Source organism: Bos indicus x Bos taurus, chromosome 29, assembly GCF_003369695.1.
Source record: "Bos indicus x Bos taurus breed Angus x Brahman F1 hybrid chromosome 29, Bos_hybrid_MaternalHap_v2.0, whole genome shotgun sequence".
In the NCBI taxonomy this organism is placed as follows: domain Eukaryota; kingdom Metazoa; phylum Chordata; class Mammalia; order Artiodactyla; family Bovidae; genus Bos; species Bos indicus x Bos taurus.
Window position 1 is genome coordinate 41,423,332 of NC_040104.1, and position 18,828 is coordinate 41,442,159.

The 18,828-nt window shown below is 45.9% G+C and overlaps 1 protein-coding gene across 11 annotated transcripts in view; it reads right to left on the minus strand.

Annotated features, from left to right (window-relative positions):
- SYTL2 (synaptotagmin like 2) overlaps positions 1 to 18,247 on the minus strand; it is a 120,730-nt gene extending 102,483 nt beyond the window's left edge. For 3 of the 11 annotated variants that reach the window (XR_003509458.1, XM_027532791.1, XM_027532792.1), the window contains exon 1: positions 18,095 to 18,233. The gene's annotated coding sequence lies outside the window, so the exon portion shown is untranslated. Of the gene's footprint in view, positions 1 to 18,094 lie in introns of all 11 variants that reach the window. The other 8 variants (XM_027532789.1, XM_027532790.1, XM_027532787.1 and 5 more) reach the window with 4 other exon arrangements.
- Positions 18,248 to 18,828: the final 581 nt, after the last annotated feature.

Consider the following 18,828-nt stretch of genomic DNA (forward strand, 5'->3'; position numbering starts at 1 on the left):
CGAATATTTATCAGGAAGAAAGTAACTTGAGAACTGTTATTAGTCAAATTCTATGTTTTGGAGATGAGCAGTTTTCTATTTTCTCTTCAGGGGTTTTGAATTATAAACCTTCTCCAAGAGACAGACATGGAGAAGTTTCAGCCACATCAAATTTTCAAAACATCCATGAAATGTAAACTGATATATCTCATAACTGATGTTTTATAAACCTGTCCCTAAAAATCAAGGGCATGCTCTCGACACTTTCTGTCATGGAAATTGTTCCAACGGGCAAATAAACAGGCATTTCCATGGTTAGGGCCTCACAGTTGTCATACTGTTTAGTTCTGCACAAATGAAAACTCCTATTACCAAAAAAAGGTTAGAGAATCTGTGGCTGCAATCTGGCAAGCAATGGCATTTCCACATTGTTTTAGTCAGCACGCTTTCTCAATGCAAATATGAACCCCACAAAATAGTCAATTAAAAATAACCATGTGGTCTGAAAAACAAGTGCAGCGAAACTGGAAACATGTCCAAATGGGAAGTTTATGCTTTGCCATCTTTAGTTAATGATGCTGTGAAACTCATTAGAGAAAAGAGCTCACAGTTCCTCAACTCCCATGCTCCAATGACTTGAAAACGCATATTCAACTCTAAAAGACAACAAAACAAGCAATATCTCCCATTTCCTCAGGGTCACAGAAGAGACTTTCATATCACAAAATTCAGAAGAATCCAGATTCTCAACTAGGGGTCATATCTCTCCATGAACTGGTCCCCCAGGGAGGGAACTTGAGTTTATGAAGTATTTCCTGCTTGTTTGAGCTTGATTTCTACTATTTGCCTGGTATTTGAGGGAAGAAAAAAATAACATGTTAGGCGGGAAAGTATAAAAAGACTCAAACATGAATTTTCATTTCTTTCAAATAGTTGTTAAGGTTTATATAGACCTAAAAGAAAAAAGCAGAATTTCTAGAAATTGCTCCAGGAATTCATGGAAAGAAATACCTTTCACCTGTACTCTTAATAAAAAAGCAAAGAAACAACAAGAAATAGATGGCCTTTCAAAATGTCTAGGATTCCTCAAACGACTTGTGACAAGGGTACCAGGACATTCAATGGAAAAAGGACAGTCTTTTCAACGAATAATGCAGGGAAAACCTCATACCCACATGCAAAATAATGAAGTTGGGCCCTTACCTAACACCACATACAAAAATTAACTCAAAATGGTTCAGAGACCTAAATATAAGACCTACAACATATACTTCTTGGAAGAAAACATTGGACAAAAGCTTCAGGACATTGCATTTGGCAGTGACTTCTTAACTGTGACACCAAAGGCGCAGGCAACAAAAGAAAAAAGTAGACAAGTTGAAATTCACGAAAATTTCAAAGTTTTGTTCATCAAAACACTATCAACAGAGTAAAAAGGCACCCCACAGAATGGAAAAAAAATCTGAAAATCATGTATCTGATAAGGAATTAACATCCAAAATTTACAAGAGAACTCCTAAAACTCAACAACAAAAAAGCCAACTCGATGAAAAATGGGCAAATGACTAGACGTTTCTCCGAAGAAGATACATAAATGGCCAGTAAGCACATGAAAAGATACCTGACGTCACTAATCACTAGGGAAATGAAATTAAACCTGCAATGAGATACCACCTCACATCCATCAGAATGGCTACTATCAAGGAAAAAGAAAAAGTGGTGGCAAGGATGTGGAGAAATTAAACCCTTGTGCAGAGCTGGTGGGAGTACAAAATGGTATCGTTTCTGTGAAAAACAGTATGGCAGTTCCTCAAAAAATGAAAAGTAGAATCACCATATGATCCAGCAATTCCACTTCTGGGTATATACCCAAAAGAACTGAAAGCAAGGTCTTAAAGAGGTCTTTATACATCTGTATAAAGCAGCATTTACACACATTCACAGCAGCATTTTTCACAACAGCTAAAAAGTAGAAGCAACCCAAGTATCCACTGATGGATAAACAAAATGTGGTAAGTTATAATTTTACCATAAAATGTGGTAAATCTGTGTACAAAATATAATGGAATGTTACTGAGCCTTTAAAAGGAAGGGAATTTTGATATATGCTACAATATGGGAGATCTTTGAGGAAATTATGCTAAGTGAAATAAACCAGTCACAGAGAGAAATACTGTGTGATGCCACCTACATGAGGTGCTGCTGCTGCAAAGTCCCATCAGTTGTGTCCGACTCTGTACGACCCCATAGACGGAAGCTCAGGGTAATCAAGTCACAGAAGCAGAAAGCAGAATGTGGTTGCCAGGGGTAAGAATACAGTGGAGCGTCCCTGGTGGCTCAGTGGTAAAGAATCTGCCTGCCAATGCAGGAGACAGGGTTTGATCCCTGGGTCAGGAAGACCCCGTGCAGGAGGAAATGGCAACCCACTCCAGCTTTCTTGGTTGGAGAATCCCACGGACAGAGGAGCCTGGTGGGCTACAGTCCAGAGGGTTGCAAAGAATCGGACATGACCGAGTGGCAGAGCGCACACACACAAGAATAGGGTGAAATGAGGACTTATTGTTGAACGGGTACAGAATTTCAGTTTTATAAGATGGAAAGAGTTATGGAGATGGACGGTGGTCAATGTTGCACAACACTGTCAATGTGTTTGATGCCACTGAACACTTAGAAAAAGTTAAAATGATAAATTTTTGTGAATTTTACCCCAATAAAAAAATTGGGGAAAAATATTCAGGTTCCTATTCCTTTATAATATGACTGAAGAGAGGTTAGTGGCTGCTCTTTGGTATCCACATTTACATTTCAGAATTACCACTTACATGTGACCTTGGGCAAGCTACATAGCCTCTCTGCATTTTAGCTTCCTCACTGGTAAAATATCTACTTAAAAATATGATGTGTGGATTAGATGGGTCTGTATGTGTAAAGCATTTAGTCTTGGATAATAAATACTAAGTACCAGCTGCTATCATTATTACCTCCACCACTAAATCTATGCTCAGCATCACAAATAAAGTCTCATTCCCCCAAGAAGCCATTTGTATTCCATTCTCTGAAATGATGATGGCCTGGCCGCAGGCTCAACATCTGATCTAAAAAAAGAGAATCTTCCCTTCCTCAGCAGAAGCACACGAATGGGAACTGGGGCCCAAGTTACTCCATCCGTTGGACAGCAATAGAGGTAAGACACTTGCCCCCAATTGTATTTATTCAACAAATGTTAATTGTGTTCCTTATCAGTGCTCACACTCAGTACTTTGTACTATACTGTGGAGTCCAAGGCCTTGTTTCCTTATTGAAATACGCTAATCATCCAAAAGCATGTTACATGAAAAACATTTCCCAAGATGAAACTAACAAGACTAGGGCACCCCAAATTACTCCATTTCTTTTTAAAAATTCATTTCATTATAGTTGCTTTACAATGTTTAGTTTCTTCTGTACATCAAAGTGAATCAGCTATATGTATGCATACATCTTCTCTTTCTTGGATTTCCTTCCCATTTAGGTCACCGCAGAGCACTGAGTAGAGTTTCCTGTGCTATACAGTAGGTTCTCTCATTGGTTCTCTATTTTACAGGTAGCATCAATCGTGTATGTACGTCAATCCCAGTCTCCCAATTCATCCTACCCTTAGCGTCCATACATTTGTTCTTTATGTCTGTTTCTGCTTTGCAAATAAGATCTATACCATTTTTCTAGATTCCATATACACATGTTAATACGCTGATATTTATTTTTCTCTAACTTACTTCATCTATATGACTATTTCTAGGTCCATCCATGTCTCTACAAAGGACCCAATTTCATTCATTTTTGTGGCTGAGTAGTATTGCATCGTGTATTTAAAATCACCCATTTCTATTTTCCTTCTTATAGTTCTATTCTTTAAAAAAAAAAAAAAAAGCTCTCACTTAAAGAATTAACTTATAGTTGCCGAGGGGAAGGGGAGAAGGGACAGTTAGGGAGTTTGGGATAGACGTGCACACTGCTATATTTAAAATGGGTAACCAATAAGGTCTTACTGTATAGGACAGGGAACTCTGCTCAGTGTTATGTGGCAGCCCGGATGGGAGGGGAGTTTAGGGAAGGATAAATACATGTATAGCTGAATCCCTTTGCTGTCCACCTGAAACTATCACAACACTGTTAATCAGCTATACTCCAATACAAAATAAAAATGTTTAAAAAGCCTCTCCATTTACTTTCAAATTTAATAAAGCAGGTTGTTCCCAGATATGTTTTTGAGCAAAACTGTCGGGAAGAAAGACTTTAGTCACACCTGCTCTGAAACTGACAAAACAACAGAGCAGGCTATGTCTGCCCACCACCCATTCACGGACTGAAGCACACGCCCGGGCCACGTGAACACCATCAGGACAGTCCCCCTGCTGCAAGCCCCACAGGACCCTGGAAAGGCAGCTCAAAGCCTAGGGCATGCACAGAAGCCATCATCACCAGGGAAATTTCCTCTTTCCCCAAACCTTCCAGCTAGGCTCCAGAAGATAAAACTTCTCAAAACACTGACCGAGGTCCAGGTAAGATGTAGCCATTTAGGGACTCCAATGGTTAAGGATCTGCCTTGCAATGTAAGGAATGTAGGTTCAATACCTGGTGAGGGAACTAAGATACCACATGCCTCAGGGCAATCAAGCCCATGCATGACACATGGAAGATCCTGCAACTAAGACCAAATAATAAATATTTTAAAAAGAAATATTTAGCCACTCATAAATGAGCTGATATAGTGATTATTATAATTGAAGTCCCACCATTGTGTTCTGGCAGGACAATGGAAAAAGAAAAAGTACATAGGCTTGAATTCCAGGGTTACAGGGACTATGTGACTCTGGTTTCATTTTCGTTTTCATTAACTAAATTGTACAGCTGAAAATTCCTACCTTTGAGAAAATGATTCATATTAAGCATCTAGCTGATGTCCCACACCATAGCATTTCAATATTATGGATGCCCTGTCTACCCCTTATTTTCAGGCAGGAAAAATGTCCCAAGGCACTCAACTCCTAATTTAGAAGAATCATAAGAATGGGTGGATTCCAGGCTAATATCGCCGCTAGTTTTTCTAAAAGCCTAGTCCAATAAATAACATTTTTAAGACAGTACTTGAGATGTTATGAAAAAAATCAAACCTCCTCCAATACTTCTTTCTCACCCAAATTTTACAGAGACAACCAAGAAGGTTTCAGCTTTACCCTGCAGAGCACCATGTACATGCACATCCCATATGCAAGCAGTCTTAAGAAGTGGGTTCCCCTCTTACGTAAGAAGCTGAAACCTCTCTGAAACTTTAATAACTCTGAACTTTTAGCCAAAAAAAAACACAAAAAACCAAAGGATTGGTTCTGCATTTGTGGCATTTCATGGTGTGTTGAGGGTATTCTCAAGACCAGCCCCAGGTTCTTGACGGTTCAGTGTGGGGACTCACAGGGCAGCGTACACGTCATCCCCACGGTCATGGTTTATTACAATGAAAGGGTACAAAGCAAGATCAGCAAAGACTAAAGCTAGATGAGGTGAAGACTGGTAAAAACCAGCCATGGGCTTCCAAGAGGCCTATTTCAGCTGAGTCATACACACAAGTTGTGACAACATGTGTGAAATGTTAACCAGGGAAGCTCATTAGACAGTTAGTGCCCAGGGGCTTTTACTGGGGACTGGTCAACATGGATTCCCTTTGGCTGGTGTGTACCCAAATTCCAGACTCCCAGAAAGCAAGCAGGTCCTCGGCGTATACTACATTGTTGCACAGTTAAGGTACACTGAGTGCTGGGGAAAGAGTAAGTGGTGGGAACCCTTCTGAGATCCAGGTTCCCAGATACCAGTCAAGGACCAGCCTTGCAAGCAGGCATTTCTAAGGACAAGCAGTCTCAGGCTCGCTATGTTAATCATTTCCTGCAGTCACAAACCAAAACCCCAGATATCTAACTCATAACTACCCTCTGACCACTAAATTCCTATAGCCAACCGACATACTGAAATTCTTTTTAAAAAGTGAATATAACTTAGGGTTTCAAAATATATTCTTTCAGCATATTTGGACTGTGTCAGCCTGCTGGGTTCCAGGCTTTAAGGAAATACCAGCAAGTCCCAGCCCTCTAAGAAATTTCAGACCAATAGGGAAGATAAGATGAATACACAAAGAATGCTAACACAAGGTGGTGTGTGATGACGACCATAAAAGAGGTGGAAGCCAAACACTAAACCAGCCAGAGAAGGGAGAAAAAACTTCCTGCTGTGAAGAACCAGGAAGATTTGGGTAAGAAATACCACAGGGCTGCAGATTTTAGGACAGGTAAGATTTGAGAGTAAGTGGCAGGGTTGGGAAGAGCTCAAGAGAAATAAAAGTATCATTTCAGGCACAGACAGGAAGCTATGTGAACAATGCACAGAGGCTGCTGTAGGGAAAGGGAAATATGGTCTGATTGGAAGATTAGGTTCATAGAAGAGGACAGTGAAAGATAAGACTCTAAACAGAAGTCAGAAAGACAAATATTGCATATTAACACGTATACATGGAATCTAGAAAAATGGTACAGAAGAACTTATTTTCAAGGCAGAAACAGAGACAGACATAGAGAACAAATGTATGGATACCAAGGTGGGAAGAGAGGGTGGCATGAATTGGGAGATTGGGATTGACACACATACACTACTATAGCACAGGGAGCCTGCTCAATGATCTGTGGTGATCTAAACAGGAAGGAAATCGAAGGAGGAGTGGATGGATGTATATGTATAGCCGATTCACTTTGTTTACAGCGGAAACTAACACAACATTGTAAAGGAACTGTGTGTGTGTGTGTGTGTGTGTGTGTGTGCAGTCACTCAGTCATGTCTGACTCTTTGCAACCCCAGGCTCCTCTGTCCATGGAATTCTCCAAGCAATAACACTGGAGTGGGTTGCCATCTTCTACTCCAGGGGATCTTCCCAACCCAGGGATGGACTCTTCATCTCCTGTATTGGCAGGCACATACCCCACTAAAAATCAGAACAATCTAAAACACGGGTCTCAAATGTAGACTGAAGGAGATTGTCTTTTATGCTGTGGGGAGTCTGTGTGTGAGTTTTTTTTTTTTAACTTTTTTTTTTCCCAGTTTTATATTCTTAACATTTATTTTTCTAAATTTTATTTTATTTTAAAACTTTACATAATTGTATTATTTTTGCCAAATATCAAAATGAATCCGCCACAGGTATACATGTGTTCCCCATCCTGAACCCTCCTCCCTCCTTCCTCCCCATACCATCCCTCTGGGTCGTCTCAGTGCACTAGCCCCAAGCATCCAGTATCGTGCATCGAACCTGGACTGACGTTAGTATACAATGAAGGAGAGGACTGACTGTAATCAAAAGGGCTAAGGCTTTTGCAGTAGTTCTCCCAAAAGTCAGAGAGCTGGGAGGTACAGAGAGGTGAAACATAAATGTTGCTCTCGATGGGAGCAACATCGAGAAGGAAGCAGTAACAACGCTCCTCAGAAGATGTAGGAATCAAACAAGACTCAAAACTCTCAACTTCGGTATTAGCACATTCAACCAGGAGTGCCTGAAGGGCAGCCAGGTTAAAGGTAAAAAGTATTTTTACAGTAAAAAAGAGCCGGGCAGAGAATTCAGTCAAGTATCTAGAACTCTGATGGAGAAGAGGAACCAGGGCTCAGGAAGGAGGTCGTGGCTAGAACGGCATATGTGGAAGAAGCCAGCTTAGAGGATCAGCTGGAGCAGAGGAGAAGCCACACACTGAATGTGTCGAGCCCAGAGCTGTGAATTTCATCAGCCTCAAGCAAACATGACTGAGCTCTTAGGCTTGGCAGAGAGATGGCACTATAAACTCAAGCATATCCACTCACACACAACTAAGAAGCACTCTGGGGCCAGAATACCTCAATTCGAATCCTGACTCTACTATGTATTATTAGCTTTATGATCTGAGACAAGGTACTTAACCTCACTGCCCGGATTTCTCATCTATGAAATGGGCTTAATAGTAGTACCTATCTCATAAAGTTGTGATGAGGACTCAATGAGCTAATTCATGAAAAGAGTTTAATGCAGAGTCTCTCTGGCACACCGTGAGTGTTCAATAATTGTTGGCCATTATTAGTATCTTATTTGAGTCTCACTGTCATGTTATGAGATAAAGTCAGGCAATCATTACCATCTCCATATTACTAATAAGGCAACTAAGGCTCAGAGAGGAAACGCTTGCCCAGTCTTCACACGGTGAAGAATACAGACTAGGATTTCATGAAGTCTAGTCTCCTTAATGAGATGGACAAATCTCTCCAAGCTCAGCCCACTCCCTACCTCACTGGCCTCTGTTCTGGCCAAGCTTGCCTTATACATGAAACTGTGCCCGCCACACTAGTTCCTGGGCCTCTTAACTTCCTGACCCGTCTTCATCTCTTAAGCCTCTTCTCAAGTATCACCTCTTCCAGGAAGCCCTTGGTACTTGCTCCCACTTACCACTCACCTCTCTCAATGCTCATATCTGATTATTAACACCACAATGTATGCAGTTATAGACCAATGCTTTCCCCACTGGACTCTGAGCCTGAACAATCTCTGGCACACTAAATACCGAGTATTTGCTGAATGAATGAACTCTAAGTCTGATATTCTTTCCCTCAGAGCATGTGTGTGTGTTAGTGGCTCAGTCGTGTCTGACTCTTTGAAACCCCATGGACTGTAGCCCACCAGGCTCCTCTGTCCATGGGATTTTCCAGGCAAGAATACTGGAGTGGGTTGCCATTTCCTCTTCCAGGGGGTCTTCTGGACCCAGGGATCGAACCTGGGTCTCCTGGATCACAGGTGGATTCTTTACCATCTGAGCCACCAGGGAAGCCCCCAAAGGATACTGTCCCTTTATCAACAAATGCGCACTGTTTAATAATAGTTTAAAAAGAATACCAACAAAATTGCAAAGACCAACCAATCCTACTGTTCTAAACATGTAGTCATTCACTACCTCTAGGTAGTGAAGCACGCATGTGCACGTGCACGCACACACACACACACACACACTTTTCAGAGCTGGCCATTCTCACCCACGGCTCATCTGTCTGGGTGCCTGTGGTCTCAGAGGAGACCGAACCTGCCTCTATCAAAGATTCCTCCCTCTGCCTGATTATCCCAGTGAGAAGAACCTGGGACATGGCGCTTGAAGGAAGACAGGTTCAAAGTTCTCACCTTCCAGAAGCCCAAGGTGAGGCGCCCCTGGGAGGTGAACGTGGGCATCTCACCCCCTGTGTACCACCCGTCAGCCTGAGACTTGGTACCAGTCCCCGACAGGTCAGAGACTGACCTTGGGGAAAAGATTAGCAGAGAGAAAAAGCGAGCAGACCCACTCCACCCGCAGTTCCACAAACACCAGGTGGACACCTGTGCCCAGTTCCATGAACATCTGTCCCCGGAGCCTTCTTACAGGCGGAGCCGCCTCCCCTCCGCACCCCCGGCTCGGGGCCACCACCTGGTTCAGGTGGGAAGCGGGCAATCCTTGCCACATCTCGGCACCCCTGGCAACCACGGCTGATCCCCCCAGGGGCTCCTCCCTGGGGAACTCCCGGGATGTGTCAGGTTCTCCCTCTGGCCTGTGTAAAGCAGACAACACTTGGTCAACATAAACAGAGACCTAGAAACATACAAACACACACCCGTGTGTGCTGCTGTCTGACGCTGATGGCTCGGGGAAAAGGGCCACTCAGTTTCTTGCGATTTGCCCACAGATAAGGGTTTTTGTGGCCCATGCCTCCCTGCTCCTCCCCCGCCAGGAAACTCAGAGACTGTTAACCACAGTGGTGCCTGATGAGCACAAGAAATTCTGCAAAGCACTAACCAAATTCAGCGTGTACTGGCTGTCAACAATTTGCAGAACTTCAATTCTGGAAATATGGAAAAGGGCCGTAAACGTTCTTTCTGGGGCCAAGCCTCAATCATTTTGCCAAAAGCGAACCCAGGTTCTTATTTTAAAAGTGATAAATGCTTAGCTCCAAGGCAGGACATGGGCTTCCCTGGTGGCTCAGCTGGTACAGAATCCGCCTGCAATGCAGGAGACCTGGGTTTGATCCCTGGGTTGGGAAGATCCCTTGGAGAAGGGAAAGGCTACCCACTCCAGTATTCTGGCCTGGAGAACTCCATGGACTATACAGACACGACTAAGAGTCAGACACGACTAAGAGACTTTCACTTCACAAGGAAGGACATATTTACCATTTATGGAATTACTGATCTCCAGTGTGGTCCAGTCCATAGGTTAGTATATGACATTACCATTTTTCAACACATATATGCCTTCCTAAGGCAGTGGTTTTGTCGCTAAGTTGTGTCCAGGTCTTGCGACCCCATGAACTGTAGCCCACCAGGCTCCTCTTCCCAGGCAAGAACACTGGAGTGAGTTACCATTTCCTTCTCCAGGGTATCTTCCTGACTCAGGGATTGAACCCCCGTCTCCTGCATTGCAGGCAGATTCTTTACCATCTGAGTCACCAAGGAAGCCTTATACCTTCCTACAGAAGTCCTGAATTAAATAGCAGTACCATTCTCTACCAAGTACCTTTTACCAAAAGCTTTAAAATATCTTATCTGTACCCACAAGTCCAAACAAGAGTCCCTTCTAGCAACCTCAAATCCAACTTTCAAACTTTGAACAGTGTTACTATTCTAAAATCTAGTTATTTCACATACAATATTGAGATACTTCCATTAGTTCCTTGCTGCCTCCAAGATAAGGAGAAAGTTTTAGACCACTGTTGGGTGGGCATCAGCCCCCCACATTAAATAAATGATCTCATTTAATCCTCTGAACAACTTTGTGAGGCAGGTCTGATCACTGACATCTTATAGACACATTAAGGAAATGGTGATGAGGTCTCAGGATGCACCCCTCAACATGTCCCAAGACGGTAGACTTAAAACAACCCTAGAATCCATTCTATCAAGAATCAAAGAATTAAACTGAAAACCAAGATCCTTTGTCTCTTTTTCTCTTTTCTTCTTTTCCCATTTAGGTTATTACAGAATATGGAGCAGAGTTCCCTATGCTATATAGAAGGTATAGATAGTAGGCATAAGCTATATAGTAGGTCCTTGTTGGTTATTTTAAACATAACAGCTTGAGGGACTTCCCTGGTCCAGTGGTTAAGAGTCCGCCTGCCAACACAGGGGACATGGATTCGATCCCTGAGGCAGGAAGAGCTCACACGCGGCGGGGCAAGCTACACTGCGCACTGCGACCACTGAGCCCCTGCTCCGCAAGAAGAGAAGCCCCCCGATGAGAGGAAGAGAAGCCCCCACGCACCACAAATAGAGAAGGCCCACGTGTAGCGCCCACGCAGCAACCAAGACCCGGCACAGCCAAACAGAAACGAACCAATAAAAATGCGTACATGTCAATCCCAAGCGCCCAGTCCACCCGTCCCTGCTACCCTTCCCCCCCGCCCCCGCCCCCGTAACCATAAATTCATTCTCCAAGTCTGTGAGCCAGGCTTTTTATTACTAAAACCCAAATGATTAGCCTAAAACCAGCAGGGGTGAAGATTCTGCCCTAAAGAATCTAATGCGCCACAGTTCATTCCTCCCAGTGCAGATGGCTGGCGGAGGGGTTGAGGCACGGATCTGACGGAGCGCCTTGGCTTGGCCAGGGGTCCGGCCCCTGCCCTCAGCCTCACAGCCCTGGGTTTTAATCATCTGACTCAGCCAGCGGCAGCAGACCCCAGGCGCCTGTGGCTGTGAGTAATGGCGACACAAGACACATCTGTCTGATCAGAAGCTGATGGTGTCAGTTACACCAGGGGTTACAGTAAAACAATGCTCTACAAGGGAAACAAGAACGCCTACTCGCCCCAGAGCTAAGCAATGCCCTTGTTTCTCCAACTCACAATGCGAACTTGTGGTACCATTTACTAGCTCTTATACCCCTCTCTCGAATATGCTTTGATGCACTTATAGAAAGAGAACTTACCTAGGAATAATAAAGCAAATCTGTTTCCACTGCTACTGCTAAGTCACTTCAGTCGTGTCCGACTCTGTGTGACCCCAGAGATGGCAGCCCACCAGGCTCCCCCGTCCCTGGGACTCTCCAGGCAAGAACACTGGAGTGGGTTGCCATTTCCTTCTCCGATGCATGAAAGTGGAAAGGGAAAGTGAAGTCGCTCAGTCGTGTCCGACTCTTAGCGACCCCATGGACTGCAGCCTACCAGGCTCCTCCATCCATGGGATTTTCCAGGCAAAAGTACTGGAGTGGGATGCCATTGCCTTCTCCCTAGTTGTTGCAAAATGTCTACAAAGTCATGACATCAGGAAACGCTTTTATTCTGGCCTCTAATCTCTCACACCGTTATGAGGGATAATGCATAGGAAGGTGGTTTTGCTTCTTAGCAAAGTGGTAAGTGCTTCTTATACCGAATTTCAAGATTTCATTTCAGAAGAGTGACTCATTCATTCTTCCCTTTGTTCATGTATTAATTCATTAAAAACACTTCATTAAATTCCCATTGAGTGCCGGGAAAATGGATGCAGAATTAAATCAGAGACTTCAAGCCCTTAGAGGGTCAGTTTTTCCCCAAATTGGGCTTTTCATCTCCACGGTATTCCAGCCACACCCGGCATGCGCTCCTCTCCTCTCTTCCTTCCTCTCTGCCTCAACCATTCCTACAGTTCTGAGTGCTGCTCGCTCCCACTTTCTGCATTAGTCCTCAGCCAGGACCAAGTACCCACGGTGGTGGTGGTGGTTTAGTAGCTAAGTCGTGTCCGACTCTTGCAACCCCATCGACAGTAGACTGTCAGGCTCCTCTGTTCATTGGATTCTCCAGGCAAGAATACTGGAGTGGGTTGTCATTTCCTTCTCCAGGGGATCTTCCCAACCCAGGGATCAAACCCAGGTCTCCTACATTGCAGGCAGATTCTTTACCAACTGAGCTATGAGGGAAGCCCAATACCAGGGGGTACCAGACAAAAGTACTGTATTTAGTGATTTCAGAAGTGAGTGGGAGTGACACGCACGGCCTTATCAACATAAATAACCTGTTTTCATCGTACTTCTGTTAACCAGAAGTGGTCCCAAAGCAGTTCTCCCTTCTATAATCTGAGGAAGTTCTAGATTAAGAGTTTAACAGATAGATGAGCAGAAACAACTCTCCCCTCGATGATCTGCAGACCATGTGTTCTCCATGAGGGCAGTCAGCTGGGGAGACACTCGGAAAATCATGAGAGGGCCCTGAAAGCAACGGGAAGTGGGAGCACTTTCTGACCCCTGATTTATCTGTGTAAGTAATGTGTGCTAACTGATAGTACCAGTGGAGCTCCTATCTGATTCATCCAGATGCAGTCATTCTCTACCAAGCTTCTATCTGGGCAAATGTGAATGGAAAATAACCCAGAATCATAGACATTTATGGGTGGGCTTCCCAGGCAGCACTAGTGGTAAAGAATCTCTCTGCCAATGCAGGAGATGCATGAGATGCAAGTTCAATCCCTGGGTCAGGAAGATCCCCTGGAGTAGGAAATGGCAATGCACTCCAGTATTCTTGCCTGGAAAATTCTATGTACCAAGGAGCCTGGCAGGCTACAGTCCATGGGGCCGCAGAGAGTTGGACAAACTGAGCGACTAAGCAGCGAGTAGCAGTACAGATATTTAAGACTGGAAAGAACTTCAACTGGTCCAACTCCTTCATTTTATAGATTTAAAAAAACTGGGACTTTCCTGATGGTCCAGTGGCTCAGACTCCTTGGTCCCAATGCAGGGGGCCCAGGGTTCTATCCCTGGTCAGGAAACCAGAACCCACAGGCCACACTAAGATTCTGCACCGCCAAATAAACAATCTTTCCTTAAAAAAAAAAAAAAAAGCAAGAATCAGGGAGAGGACCTGAGTAACCCTGGATCTCACAGCATGTCCACGAGCCAGGCAGAAGCTGAGCCATCGGCTTCCCAAGGCAGAGCCCCGTTCTGCTGCCGGGAGCTGGTGCCTGCCGGTGAGTAGCCCGACTGCAGGAGCTGCTGCTGTCCTCGGGTACACCTCACCTCTCCAGCTGCTCTCACGGCCTCCCCTCAGCACACCTGGACCTTGCCTTAGGCCGTGAGAGCCAGCCCTCGGGAGCCCTGCACTCCCTGTGCAGAGGAACAGCTTCCTAGCATGGCAAGCCTGTTTTGACTCTGTGAGAAGGGCTGTGTTCTGTCTTTCTCTTCAGGATTGTGATGAAGACTAGTGAAATGCCAGCCATCCAGGAATCCTATATTCTCTGCAGAAAACAGTAGGGATCCAGTAGAGAGTCTGCATCACAATTAAGTCCTACGGATGTGAACCCCAAGAGTTGGAGCCCAGCATTTTATAAAGGCCAACAATGCTTTTGCCCAACCTTCAAGTTAGCTTCAATTGCATACACATTGACAGGCAATTCAGATAACAAACAACATTTGTCCTCCTAATGACTTTGGTGGAGAAAAATCAAGCAGGTGTCTCAATTTATGAAAGGAAAAGCTCGTTCACAAAAACTACCCAAAGCCATACAGGTACTAAAATGCAATGTTGGAGCAATGACCTTATCTACAGCTCCCTCCTCCCCACTGGGCAATTTAGCTTTAGAATTTTCTGCTCACATGTTCCAGGTCAACAACAGTGAAGACCTACGTTTTCGGTTACACCTGAGACATTCAAGATACCTGAGCCACGTAAGGAGCACAGCTTGACCCCATAACCTCAGCAGCAGCCCCGGCTCACAGGCGCTTGTACTGGAAACTAAACGACACAGGGGAACCCCAGGGGGCGAACTTTGGGGTTCACAAAAGGAGTAACCTTTATGACGGCTTTAATTATTCAAAACGACTTGAAATGGCTCTTAGCTCTGACAATAATAGAGTCAAAAGTAAGGGTTATATTTTCATTTTTTTAAAAATGTACTTGTATAGATGCAGAGAAAGATATGAAAGGCTACATTAAGTTTTGCATTAGTTGTCTCTGAGTACAGATGTATTACTGTTATTAATGCTAATATAGTGCTTAGCTAATGCTAAGTTTTGCATTAGTTGTCTTAAATGTATTAGATGTATTAAAGAAAAATGTCTTTATCTTTTTCTACAATGAACAGGTACAGTTTGGATAATAAGAAAACAAACAGTAATGATCTCACTTTTATGGAGAATCTTAAAAAAGCTAAACTCCTAGAAACAGAGTAAAATGATGGCTGCCAAAGGCTGGGGAGTGGGGGAAATGAGGAGATATTGGCCAAAGAATACAGATTTCCAGTTATAAGATGAGTAAGGTCCGAGGATCTAACATACAGTATGGTGACCACAGTATGTATTACATACTTGAAAGTGGCTAAGAGTAAACTGCAAACATCCTCACTGCAAGAAAAGTAGGAGCAACATAGGCACATATAACATCATCATGTGCACACCTTAGACTTATGCAGTGTTGTATATCACTTGTATCGTAATAAGACTGGGGGGAGGGAAAACAATGATTGTTTTTACTTTTTAAATATGTTCTTCACTCCGAAAAATGGGAAAAGAGGTAATCATCACAGAAGGTTGAGAAGCTCTATTGCTGTGAACCAAGTGAACAGAAAATGCAAACAATACTTAAAGCCCCGAGACCAGAACCTTTGCCCTGCTTCTCCACTTGGGTCCCCTCAGCCCCCAAGAATATAAAGCAATACGCCAGGGCACCAATTTTACACAAATATTTTGGGGGAAAAAACTATATACAAATATTTGTATATAAAAAAACAAACCTAACAAGCATATGGAATCACGTAAAAACTGCATAAAACCTTAAAACCATTTTCAAGCTTGCTGGGGCCCATCTGAACTACAGACCCCAATGCACAGGGGCACTCGCCAGGCTTCTTTACTATTGGAGACTTTTTTATGGAGAAGTCTGGGAAGCCAGAACACGAAGAGTACCATCCTATTTTCCCCTCTTCTTGAAAGAGCAGAAACTTGATTAAAACTAAGTCATTTTTCCAGTTCACTTTTTAAAAAGTCAAATTTGTCTTCATCCACTATCTTGAAAACTCCTTTACAAAACAGGTGCCAGTCAACATATTACCAGGGTAGTCTGTAAGCCCACAGGGGCACAATTCACCTACCTTCCTCACCTGAGGAGGAAAACAATCTGGCCTGGCCTCCTAGGGTTCTGAGGATGGTGGGGGCCCCGGGCTGCCACTGCCCACTTCTGCAGGACGGCAGACCACTCTGCACAACGTGCTAATTCATTCATTCCACAAATGTTTATTGAGCAAAGCCTGAGAAAGGCCTTTCAGTGGACAGTGGGATCATTCACAACCCAACGGTCAGGTCTAACGGATCAGCTGTGGACAATCAATCTTTCATTAGACCTCAAACCACCTCTAGGATAGAGCAAACAGGGCCCCCACCCCATCCAGGCACCAGCAGCTGGGCGGGATCAGGCAGGGGCGTTCTGGAAGGGGGCTGCCGCTGGAGAGCCTAACGCATCCCAGATTCCCACCAGAATGACCGGAACCCTAGCACCTTAAGTGACATAACACCTCCAAAGTGCTTTGAGTGGCGCCGGGCACCTCGTGTGAGCTCAGTAACAGTCATTTCTGCTGTTACTATGCCAATTCGCCCTTACTCATAGAGCACCAAAAAAAAAAAAGGCGGGGTGGGGGGGGCGGGTGGAGAACACAGGTTTTCGAATCAGAAAGATTGGATTTGAATCCCAGCTTGGCCATTTACTAGCTATGTGACTAAGGGAAGCAAGTTTTCTGAGCCTCAGTTTCTTATCTGTAAAATGTAGTAAATACCAGTATCCTAGCCCTCACATAGCTCAGAGAGAATTAAGGATATGTTGTTTTACACAACAAAGAGTATCTGGCCCATAAGGGCTCCCATAAAGTCAATCCTGCCACCTCCATGGCCCCTTCCTCTGCTTCTGCTGGGCCCTGGAATCTAGTAAAGGGCTACAGGGCAGAGGGAAAGAGACGGGAGAGACCCGCAGGGGACCTTCTACAGAAACCCACCAGGGCCCTCTGCTCCGCTCAGCTCTCCTCCCCTGGGTGGCGCCTCCATCCTGCAGACACCTGCCTGCCTCGCTGGGAATGCCTGCCAAGAGGACAGGAAGCTGAACAGCAGTTGGAATCCATCCCGCCTTCCAGAGTGTGTGTGTCTGTCTGTCTGGGGCTTCCTCTGCACATCCCCGCGTGGTGGAGGCTGGCAGCATGATTCATAGTCTCTTCTTATCTCTGCTTCCATCTCAACCCAGAACCCAAGCCCTGGAGCCTGCTGGTCACAGACCAGCAATAAGTGAAAACGAGGACTTTTCATGCAGACAGGAAGGGAGCCCCCTCGAAGTCAAAGGGGCTTTACAAAGGGAGGCGGGAGGAAAGGGAAGCGGGAGGAGGCGGGGTGGGGGCAGAAACAGGGGCCCACTTCCTACAGGCTGGTGGAGCCCGCTGTATTGGCTGCTGAAGCAGTTGGTTTCTCCACTTTGAAAAGACGATAAAGCCCATTCCTGTAATACACAACTCAACCGCGGGACAAGGGCTGGGTGCAGACAGAGAACTCCAAAACAAACGTGCTTGTTTTCCAAGCAGAAACCATCGGCTCCCAACTCGCCCTCCCCAGCCCCCACCTGTAGGTAGGTCCTAACGCCCCACCGTACCCCACCTGAGCAACCGAGGGGCAGCCTGCAGACAGGTCCACCCAGCAGCCAGCCCCAAGCTAAGCTCAGTCCTCGAAAGCCCAAGGAACCGCCGCCCACCCGAGCACCTCGGCCTCCCGGAGACTCGCCCCCCGGGCACTAGAGTTGGCTCTTCAGCGAGTGGGAGACTAAGCAAGGGCGCTTGCCGGACGCCCCAACGAAGGGCAGCGCGTTTCAGAACTCAGAACCAAAAAGCATCACACCACAGCAACTCCCTCATTTAAAAGAGGCGGAGCCAGTATCAGGGAGGGAAAGAGAACTCCCCGAGGTAACACAGCCAGCGGGCTGGACCGGCTCCGGGGAGGCACAGGCAGGCGGGCGACGAGAGCATCTCGCCGCTCCCCGCGTCATCTCGGCTCCAGACCCCGGGCGGGTAGTACACACCCCGAACCCCACTCCGGGCCTCCCCCAACCCCGGCGCGGCGCGCTGCGTTACCTTCCTCGGAACTGGACGCTGCGCGCCTCCTCTCCCGCGACGGGGTGCAGGCGGCTCTGCCCCCCGCACTCGCCCGGCGATCCAGGTACCGCCCGGCAGCTGTCCGCACAGGGCGGCGCGTGCGAGCTCCTGGGGCGGGCGGCGGGCGGGCGCGGGGGCCACTCCCGGACGCGCCGGCCAATACCTCCCCGCCCGCCCCGCGCCCCGCCCCGGCCCGGCCCCCGCGCGCGTGGGCTCGGGCCTTCTCTCCCGCCCTTCTCTCCACCCCTCTCCGCCCCTCTCCTGTTTAATTCTCTCCCCCTGGGCTGCACTTCTTGGCCTCCATCTCAGGCGTAACTTACCCCGAAACAACTTTTTCACTTGCAGATCAAGACCGCAACACGGTTATTTTTCGATTCCTGTGCTTTAGGGGTCCTTGGAGTCCGAGAGCGTGGAGCGCCAGAAGCCCTTCCACTCTAAGATCGGAGGTCAGCTCCCCACCCGCCCCCGCGCGGGAGAAAGGGGCGCAAAGTGGTACCCGACAAGATGCTTTCACCCCGGATGTCAGTTTCCTCACCAGTGAAATACATAGAAGTACTTCACAGGTTGTGGTGGTGGTGGTGGTGATTTAGTCGCTAAGTCGTGTCCGATTCTTGCGACCCCATGAACTGTAGCTCACCAGGCTCCTCTGTCCATGGAATTTTCCAGGCAAGAATACTGGAGTGGGTTGCCATTTCCTTCTCCAGGGGATCTTC